Source organism: Lactuca serriola, chromosome 8, assembly GCF_051521515.1.
Source record: "Lactuca serriola cultivar US96UC23 chromosome 8, Lser_US96UC23_V15, whole genome shotgun sequence".
In the NCBI taxonomy this organism is placed as follows: domain Eukaryota; kingdom Viridiplantae; phylum Streptophyta; class Magnoliopsida; order Asterales; family Asteraceae; genus Lactuca; species Lactuca serriola.
In genome coordinates this window covers 261,051,693-261,063,027 of record NC_136415.1, presented here as the reverse complement: position 1 = coordinate 261,063,027, position 11,335 = coordinate 261,051,693, and positions in this window count along the sequence as shown.

Here is an 11,335-nt window from a genome sequence, read left to right as displayed (position 1 = left end):
ATAAATACCGAATACATACCAGCCACGACATCGGGCGCTGCACGGACCTCCTCCGCAGTCAACTGGAAAGCTCTCCCACGAGCCTTCGGAGCCTCGGTCTTCACCGGTAGAACCTCGGTAACCCTAGCAGCAGGTGCAGATCCCTGTGCTGACCCCTGATGCAACTGTGGACACTCGCCCTTCCGATGGCCAGTCTGGTTGCAATGAAAGCAAACCATAAATCCCTTGGGGAAATCCTTGGCGATATGCCCCTCCTTGCCACATTTGTAGCAAACGCCCGATCGACAAGCTCCCTCATGACCCTTGCCGCACCTCCCGCAAGTGCGGCCCTTCTGGCCTCCAGTCCTCGAATCAGCGGGCTTGGCCCGTTTGGCTGCTGACTGAGACTGAGTCGATCGCCGATCCATCCTCTAAGACTCGGCCTCCTCCCTGGCCTGAGTCTCCAACTCGATCTCCCGTTTCCGGGCATTTGCCTGAAGCTCAACAAATGTACAGTACGTCGAGTTCGACATGAACTCTTGAATGTCCCTCCTCAAAATGCCCAAATACCGGCTCATCTGTGCCTGCTCAGTAGACACCTGCTCAGGGCAGAACATCTCCCTCTCATGAAACTTCCTGGTAACCACAGTAACCAAATCATTACCCTGCTTGAGGGTCAAGAACTCCTGAATCAACCGTTCCCTCTCCACCGGGGGAACATACTCGTCTCTGAACATAGTGGTGAACCTCTCCCAGGTCACCTCAGAAATCTCCGCCAGAGTGAAGCTCGCCGTCACGAACTTCCACCAATCCTTCGCTCCCAAGCGGAGCTGGTTCAGAGCGAACCGTACCCTCAAGTGCTCTGGGCAAGAACATGTATAGAAACATCCCTCGATGTCAGAGATCCATCTCATCGCAGCAATCGGGTCCTGCGTCCCATCGAACTATGGTGGATTCGTGTTGCTGAACTCCCGAAATAACAACGAGTCACCTCCCTAAGGTCTGGCAGCAGCAACAACAGCAGTAGTTGCAGCAGCCGCAGCCTCAGTCACTGCTCCATACCGCTCATCAAAGGTCTCAATCAATGTGGTCTTGATGTCCCCAAACATCTCTGGAATCTCAGCCCGGATGGCAGCAACCACCTCCTCATGAATCAATCGACGGATCTCCTCGTCGCTGACACCATTGCTCTTAGGTGTGTGTCGAGTCCCAACCATGATGCCTCTGAAATACAACATATAAATATCAGAGACTCGATCGAGCATACTCGCACTCGATGACGCAACTCTACTCGTCCTCCGATGTCCAAAGGATTCTTACTTGGATTGCCCACTGATCCGGTGTCTTCAGTAGTCCAGGCCCTATACTACTGACCACACTGCATCAGCATTCACCCCAAGTCCTCCTCCTTGGATCCCGGATCACAAGTACTCTACTCTCGCTATGCATCAGCATTCAACAACCTACTCGCTCTCAAGGCAACTCAGTAGCAGAAATCTCCTAGGCTAAGGCATCACAAATCAGGCCACTCTAGTCCTAATATGAATACCTAGCCTACTCTAGCATGCATAATATAACATAGCATATCTCATAACACATAATGTAAGGGTACGTTAGGGATTCACCGTTCGGGCGTTGGCTGACCGTACACACTGCTCTGTTTTGGTTGTCTCAAAACCTCTTGCTTTTTTAGAAAATTTAGTTTTTATCGTTGAAAATTTCTCAAATCCTCAGTTTGAGTTCAGATACGCCCAAAGGTGCATCCGAGTCCCTCAAACCAAGGCTCTGATACCAACTTGTAACAACGTAATTTTCAAAACAAAATTTTCTTTTCTTTAAAACATGATTTCATTCCAAACCAGCCATAAAAATCCAATGTAACATAGTCATGATAAAAAACATGTCAAATCCCAAGATCAACTAAATCCAAATCCGCCTGCGGGTGTGTGTGTATGAGTCATGCCGGCGCCTTCCCACGGTCCTCGCTAGTACCTGAAACACATAACACAACAGCTGTAAGCATAAATTCTTAGTGAGTTCCCCAATATACCACTTACACACATACGCCCTTCCAGGCCATGACCTTCCGGTCCATGTGTCTCAGGGGACTTCCGTCCCCACCCGGTAAACCTTCTGGTCTTACCCGAATTGACCTTCCGGTCCACATCATAATGCCTTCCGACCCATAACATAATGCCTTCCGGCCCATATCAACATGGCATACAAATCACATACATAGCGCATACGAAACAGGCCACTCATTCGATGCATAGATCTCATTACATACCAGACCTTCCGGTCACACATAGGTACCCTTCCAGGTATAGTATAGTGAGAAGACTCACCTTGTATGATGTCTAGTGTCTCACGTGCTCGAAATCTCTGAATCTCGCAACAACAACCTAGCCTCGCCTAATCACATCAAATAATTATTCCAAATCATTAACGGCTCTCAAGGCTATACTATTTTCCTTTCTAAAATTCCACAGAAGGGTAAAAGACCATTTTACCCCTCCCTGACCCAAAAATCCACATGTTGACTAAAACCCTAAAAGTCAACAGCAAGTAGTACGCGGGGCGTACCATATCTTGTACGCGGGGCGTACCCTTGCTTTCCAGAAACGGGGTACGCGACCCACTACGTGGCGCATACTGGGATTACACCCAACGTAATGCCCAATATCTTTATCCAACACATGCAGGTCTTAATCGGCTAAGACTTGCATCCAAACTTCAGATCTGACTCCTCTAATGTGTCTTAATCCATAAAGTTGAAACCTTTAAGCCTTTGCATGGCTGTAAGGGTCATTTTGTGCTCAAAACACCTTTCCTCTTTCCATAATGAGGCTACAACACATGCAGGTCTTAATCCATAAGACTAGATTTTTATGACTCCTCAACACATATTACACTAGAAAAGGTCAGATCTAAGCTTATGGAGACTCTTTGCACATAAAGTCTCCAACTTTGAACCAAAAACCCTAAAAATGGTCCAACAAGCAAAACTTATGAAGAACAAGGAAAGCTTTGAGCTTTATACCTCATAAAGGATCTCCAACCACTGTAGAGCTCAGATCTACACTTGTTCTTCAACTTCTAGCTCCAACAATGGCTCCTTCTTCACCTTGAAAAGACAACTTCAAGCTCAAAAACACACACACAAGCCAAAGCACGAATCTCAGCTCTCCAAGGACTCACTCAAGGGTGTATGGTGGCTAGGGCAAAGGACTACAGGTTCCTTTTATAGTGCAAGGCCAGGAATTAGGGTTTTGCATCTAGGCCAGTTACACCCGACGTAACCTTGTGTACGCTGGGCGTACCCGGATGGACCCGCGTACAAAATAAGCATGCGAGTACGCGCGGCGTACCCCCAGTACACCCAGCGTAATCACGAAATCCACCTTTCATTCTTTAAGGGACTAATTTGTCAATTCTCCAAAACAGAAGGGTCATAAAACTAACTTGGCTTTCGGGTTGTTACAAGAGGCGTATTGCATTTCAATGCAACATCAGTATGCTTTATGAAAAGTTACATAGTTCTATTGAATGTAAGTTCAATACATGCCCTAATCGGTAATTGTCTTGCTCCTCGCAACGCATTGTTCATACTCTCAGAGATATTCATCGTTAAGGAACTCCACCTGTGATCTTTATTATATAAAAGACACCACTGACTTTTGTCGGTATGACTTAGATCCTCCCAAGCTTCAACATTGATTTCTTTCGTCGCTTGATGAATTTTCTTTTTTGTGTGGTGCTACCAATAGAACAACATAATCTTTTAAGGCACATGTTCTTGTACCTTTTCATAAGCTTACTTCTGATGTGCCTGAGAAAAAAGTGATGGTATGCTAATGGCTCTTTCCATTCTGGTAAATTCGCCAATGCATGAATTATTCCTTGATGCCTGTCTGAAATAACACATAATTGTCTATTTTGAGCAACAAATTGTCTAAACTGATCAAAAAACCAACACCAACTATGCACAGTCTCCTCATCAACAATAGCATAAGAAATTGGTAATATATGATTATTAACATCTTTTGCAACAGCAACAAACATTTTCCCTTTGTATGAACCCTTCAAATGAGTACCATCAACATAAATAACAGGCTAACACAAATGAAATGTTGTAATGGCTAGTCTAAAAGCCCAAAACATATATTTGAATGTTGCTGCATGTGATGTGATATTTGGTTTATGAAACCACGTGACAACTGTATCATGGTTTGAAGACTGCAAAGCTGCAATATACTTGGGTAACTCAGCAAAGTTACTCTCCCAAGTTTCATAAATCTTCTCTATGGATTTTCTGCTACCATGCCATGCATTATCATAAGAAACATCAACATGCAAAATAGTTTTAATATCTGCTTGTATATGTTTCACCGGATAAGCAACATCTTTTTCAATTGAGTGGATGATGTATGAAGAAATCGTTGCAGAGTTCAAATTTCTGTTATCATTGCCAATACAAAGATCCAAAACAATTATATGCATCCACCCAACGTGTAATCTGCCACATTTTATGACTTTTCTTCTTAATTGCATGAATATACCATTGACAAGGTGGTGCATGGTGCATATAACTACTGCTTTCTCCTTTATCTACTACAGTCTTACATTTTGCTAGCCATTTGGTACTTTTACTTTTTTACACTTTAAACTCTCTATTTTGGTTGATAGACCAAAGTGTTACTACCTTTTTCACTTGCAACTTACTTTCAAATTGCATTCCTAGCCTAATTTTGTTTTTAGGTTCCTTCCAAAGATCTATATAAATGTTGTCCTCTAAGTCTTCTATGTCATCATCCCCTATATTTCCATCATCATTCATAAAGTTCACAACTGGAATGTCACTTGCATCATCAAAATTGACCCTAATATTTCTTAATGACTCACCACTACACTCTAAGTTGGGCTCATCAAATCCAAAGTCATTATTTTTCTCACATCTACATCATTCGGCAAAGGAAATGGTGCTTGACAATTACAAAGGAGATCTACAAAACTAGTGTTTGTAGGTGGTGTTATTTGGTCTATTTCAACACAAATTTGGCCACAATAATTTTCATCATTCTCAACTAAATAATACATCATATCTAAGGATGCATCATTTAAGAGGGGTGCCATGTTAGATTTCCCACAATATTGGTAACATAATGACAAATTCAACTTATAGGCAGACTTTTAAACTCCAACATGTGTATAAATCAAATCTTTAAATTGTTCATATTGTATTTTGTGCTTGAGAATATCTGAAGCTGACAAAGTTGATTGGTCACCCTTGATGAATCCATTCTCATATTCAATATTACTACCCCAATATAAAAAGATCATAAAGGGATGACTTAGAGCCATAACAACGAATATAAGAGAATTTAACTGCAAATCATAGGATAAATGACATAAATCAATATCTTAAATTTAATGTTAACATCATTTATATATGCAAGATATATATAAATAAATACATACCTTATGTTGGAGATAGAAATAGAATTGATAATACAAAGATGAGAAATGTATGGAAACTGAGGATGCAACTACGAGGAGAGAAAAATTTGTAGTACTGATGAGAAAAACTCAATCCAGTAATTGGAATTTATAGCATCAAAAAGTAAATTGTACCCTGTTACAAAATTTTGAAATGACAATTCATCCACACTAGAGTACCAAAACAATGACAATTTTGGATTATTCAATTATTTTGAAATTTCTTTTATAGGCATTGTTAGTGATTAGACAACTCATATATAAAATTTGTATATTTATTTATTTGGGAGAATTTCATATATGTCCCTCTTAAACTTCAAAACATCATATTTGCCAAGCTTAATTTCTCAATATCATATTTTCATAAACCTTCAAAATATCATATTTACCCAAATCCTTTTTTATAACGTTTTTAATCTATTATAATCATTTTTTATATCTTAGAATTATTATAATAATTAAAAATTATAACTATATTATCCTTACATCTATGATAATGGAATGTGAACTCCTAAATGGTTGGAATGTCGCCCTCTTGACAAACAAAAAGATTCATCTTCAACCCTCTCTATGGAATGTATATTTTGACTGATTAGTTTTTGTTTTTGTTGATTATTATCATCTTGTAGATGGAGGATATTTTGATATTAGCATTGATATTTTGATGTTTAAAAAGTGCATACACGATATTTTGATATTTAAGAAGGGCATATATGATATTTTGATGTTTAAAAAGGACATATATGATATTTTGAAATTTTATGAAGGTTAAATATGATATTTAGAAATTTTATGAAGGGTAAATATGATATTTAGAAATTAAGTTGGGTAAATATGATATTTTGATGTTTAAGAAGGGCATATATGAAATTCTCCCTATTTATTTTATCTCTACTTCTAATAATATCCATATAATTATTCAATATATATATATATATATATATATATATATAATTTTAATAATATTTAATATTAATATTGATTAAAAGTTAAAGAAATTTTAAATCTTAAAAATTATTAAGGTCTATATATAAAATTTAATAACATATTCATAATAAAAAATATTATTTATAAATCAAGGTGTAAAATGAAAATATAAAATATAAAATATAAAAAACAAATGTATAACTAAAAATGATAATTAAATCAAACTTAAAGGACCATATATCAACTTAAATATAAATCGTGTGGACAGAAGTAGGGCCACAGCCGCATTTTTACAAGAGAAAATTACAAATTTAGCAAAATACACTAATTACTTTACAAATTTAGCCAAAAAAAAATCAAAATTGCAATTATAACCACTAAAATCGCAGATAGAAATGACCCATCTGTGATTTTGCCCTTCCATCTACGAAGGTACAAGTGCCTAAAGCACAACTATGCTTTAGGCACTTGTACCTTCGCAGATAGAATAGTTCATCTACAATTTTGCCTGTTCCACCTGCGATTTTCGGTTGAAAAAACTATAAAACCGTTTTTTTCTTCATTTTTCACTCTTCAATTTAGAAAATCTCCCTCTCTCTCTCTCCCTCTCTCTCTCTCTCTCTCTCTCTCTCTCTGCGATTCCCTCTGACGATTTCTTGAAGAAAACGAACGATTTTTTCAACAATCCCGAAAATATGGTTAGATTTTAACTTTTTTATGTTTTAATTAACATTTATTTAGTATGTGTTTTTATTATTTTATTATTTATTGTATTAGTTAGTGTAAAAAAAATGAAATTATATTGTTTGTGATTGGGTAATTTTGTTGTATTTGATAGATTTAATATTATTTATTAGTAACATTGAAGTTTTAATGCTATTTTGTTAGTGGTTGTATGAATGTACAAGTATAAACTGCGTTGAATGTGCATTAGCTTGTTGTACATTTAGTAAAATGGTTAGAATATGTTATTTTTTTGAAGTCCAAAGTTAAATAAATTGTTACAATAATGTTTACAATATGTTTGGTTAGTGGTTTAAGTTAAGAAATTGATATAGCATGGTTATTTTTCGTTTGTATAGTTGTTGTATAACTTGAAAAATTGTATATATACTTGTCGTATAAATGGTCGTATAACTTGAAAAATGGTTATAATAATGTTTACAATATGTTTACAATAGTCGTTTGTATATTTGTCGTATAACTTGAAAATTTGTATATACTTGTCGTTTAAGTTGAAAAATTGTTATAGTATGGTTAAAATATGTTAGTTTTTTTATTTTATTTTATTTATTTTATTTTTATTTTTTTATTTTTAATTTGAAAGTTAAAAATCATTTGTATACTTGTCGTATAACATGAAAGATTGTATATACTTGTCGTTTAAGTTGAAAAATTGTTAGAGTATGTTATTGTTTTTCAGCATAAATATAGAAATTATTGATTGATGTTGGTTTTTGCATTGTTTATGTTTGTAATTTGAATGTTGGATTATTATTGCATTTAATATTCGGATATTTTAAAATGAAATAGTTGTTTAGTTTTCTAATATGTTGTTTTTTGTGCAACATGATTCTAATAATTACAATGTTCAAGCTATTGTGCACTTGTAGCACCTGGTTCTTGGTACGTATTCTTGTATTTAATTCTTTTATCGATTTGCAATTTTGGTCTTGGACTCGACGAGTCGAAGGACTGACTCGCCGAGTAGAAGCGGGATGAGACACAGAGTTTAAGTTGTGGACTCGGCGAGTCGGGTCCCGGACTCGGCGAGTAGCCGATGTCTGGACAAAAACCCTAATCTAGGGGTTTGCACCCTATTTAAACGACCTTATGCAGCCTCCATCACTCCTTTATGCTCCCAAACACCCCTCACTGAAACCCTAGCCATTTTTGAAGCAATCTAAGCTTTGTTGGTGGATTTTGGTGTTGTGATCTTAAGGAAGGAAGGAGAGAAACTTGAGGAAGCAAGTAGAGATCAAGGGAACCTGAGTTTGTGCACCTTCTTCAGCTCATTGAAGGTAAAAAGATGTGATCTTGCTCATTCATTTGTTAGATCCCTCTTTGGGGAGGTTTAGGGCTTTTATGAGTCATTTTTGGTGGCCAACCATGTTTGCAAACATGGTTGGGGGTTTAAGCTTCTGAATCACATCATGAAATGAGTCACTAGGCAGATTTGGGTTGCTTTTGCACCCATGAAAGGTCCCATGTGCCATATGAGCTTGTTTTATGTCCTTTTGAGCTCAAAGTCTCATGCAAGCACGTAAAGTTTGTAACTTTACGTGCTAGATCGATTGTAGAAGATTGGATCTATCTTTTGATCAAAGGATGTACATCAGAAAGCAAAGATTTAGGGAATGTATGTGACCAACTCGACGAGTCCATTCTTGGACTCGGCGAGTCTAGGGGGTTCTGTCCCATTCTGTTGAGGGTTGAAAGGACACAATTGAGTGTGGAAAGGTTTAAGGGGGTCTCCAGGGAGTGACCCAATGTTCTGGACTAAGCCATTGATCTAGAAGTTCATGGGACTCGGCGAGTGCATGAAGGTGCTCGGCGAGTCCAAGGCAATCTTCATAGAACTCGACGAGTTGTTCATACAACTCGGCGAGTCGAGGACAGGACGTGTTCATCGTATGAAGATTAACTCGACGAGTTGTTCATACAAATCGGCGAGTCGGATGAAGGACCATTAAGTATCAGTTAGGAGGTGAACTCGTCGAGTCAATGCCTAACTCAACGAGTAGAGACAGGAGTAAGGACAATCGACTGGATATGGACTCAACGAGTTGGCAAGCCAACTCGGCGAGTCGGGTCAACTGGAAGTTGACTTTGACTTTGGCTTGACTTTGGTTTGGAATTGGTCACGGGTAAAATAGTCATTTTACCCTGGGAATACTATCAATGTCTGATTAAGTGTTTTATGGAAATATAGTCGGGGATCACCGGAGCAACTGTCAGACATTTGCGGATCAGCTTTTAAGCAGCCAGCATTTTGAGGTGAGTTACCTTCTAGTAGGGGTGGGTCTAAGGCCACAATGTCGGCCCACCTAGTAGTAGGGGTGGAATAGACCCCAGTTACCGGTTGAAAGATACCGATGATGATTACCGGTTGTAAGATACCGATTGTGACAACCCAAGTTGTCCCGTTACATTTCCCCGTTACCGTTAACGGAATATTCCACTGTATAAAAGTTCTGTTAATTAGAGGGTGTCAATTTAATGAACATTCCATTTGTTTATAATTAATATGCCGTTAAGTCGTGATAAAAGGAAATAAAAACACATGACACACATTTCCAGTAAGTTGGAAAATGTCAAGTTTTATTATTACGACCGCTAAATCGGGTGCGACCAAAAGCCCCGTTTAACGGCAGTATCGGGTAAAATTCCACTGAGCCCCGACTGTGAAACCTATTTATGGGTGAGTGGAGTCAAATGGGAGACTTTTTACACTCTCTCTCTAGACCCGTTTTCGCCCCGAATCCGCAACCAAACGCTTCCAAATTGTAAGTCCGCTTACCCTAGCCTATTCTAAACATATTAATTCATGTTTATAGCCCAAAAATCGGACTTAGAAGCATTGGAAAAAGAGTTTACGGCCTAAGCACCTCCTTAGGCCGTAAACACCTAAAACAAGGCCAAAACGACCCAAACTTGTCCCCAAGGGCTAGGAAATAAATTGAGGTAATAGCCTAGGAGTGTTTAAACACTAAAATGCATGGATTTAGGACTCAAAGAAGAGTTTACGGCCCAAGCACAAGCTTAGGCCGTAAACTCCTCAAAATTATGTCAAAATGTCCCAAAAACACTCCCAAACTCATCCTAGGGCTTATTACATAATTTAGGGACTTATCCTCTTGAGTTTAGACCCTTGAAACACTTCAAAATGATTTATTAAAAGGAGTTTACGGCCCAGACAAGGGTCAAGGCCGTAAACACCCTTAAACATGCCCAAAATAATTGTTTTGTCCCCCAAATGGCCTTATACACTTACCATAAAATACTAGGAGGGGATTTAAGGGCTTAAACTCAAGGAAATTAGGGAATTACTTGGAGTTTACGGCCCAAGCAATTCTCTAGGCCGTAAACTCCCCAAAACCCACTCAAATGTTTGTTTAAATCCCCCAAAATAGCATCAAACATCATAGAAAAATTCTAGAAAGGCAATAGGGGCTTTAAACTTCCCAAAACTCTAAGGATTAGAGTTTACGGCCGTAAACTCCTTTGGGAGGGGTCCTTTGGCTGTAAACTCATGGAACATGCCCTTAGAGGCCTTAAACCCACTCATGCCCTTTAGGAAAAGTGCTTGGAATAATTCTATGAACAAGCTAGAAGCATCAAACACCTAAGAATATGACCTTGGGAGTTTACGGCCGTAAACTCCCTTAGGTTGGGCCGTAAACTCCTTGTTTGGTCCATGTTGATGCTTTAAACCCATTCACACACTTGTAGCAAAGTTCCACAACTGATAGGAGACCCTTAGCACCCTTAAACACTACCCGAGACCCCAAACACTCAACCAAAAGTGTTTTTCCGCTCCTTTGAGTGTGTATAATTGTTTAATTAGTATATTATATGCTAATTGTATGTGAACATATGTTAACATATGTTAAAATAGGTCCTTGTGTGTGTTCAAGTCCTTGCGTGACCCCGAACGCCCAAACGACACCTTCGTCGGACCTACTTACACCAGGTGAGTTCATACCCCTGAATGAACCTTTTAAATGTTTTTAAATGTTTTATAGGGGGAATACAAGTTAAACATGCCAGTTATCATAACCAATCACATGTGATTGATAACCCGCATGCACAAGAATTTACCACTGTACACTGTTTTACCGAGTAGGACACTATAAATGGCTTTCAAAAAGGGTTTTTCAATTGTTCAAGTTCTTACTTTTATTTCTTATCAAAGATTCATTTTCAAAACTGA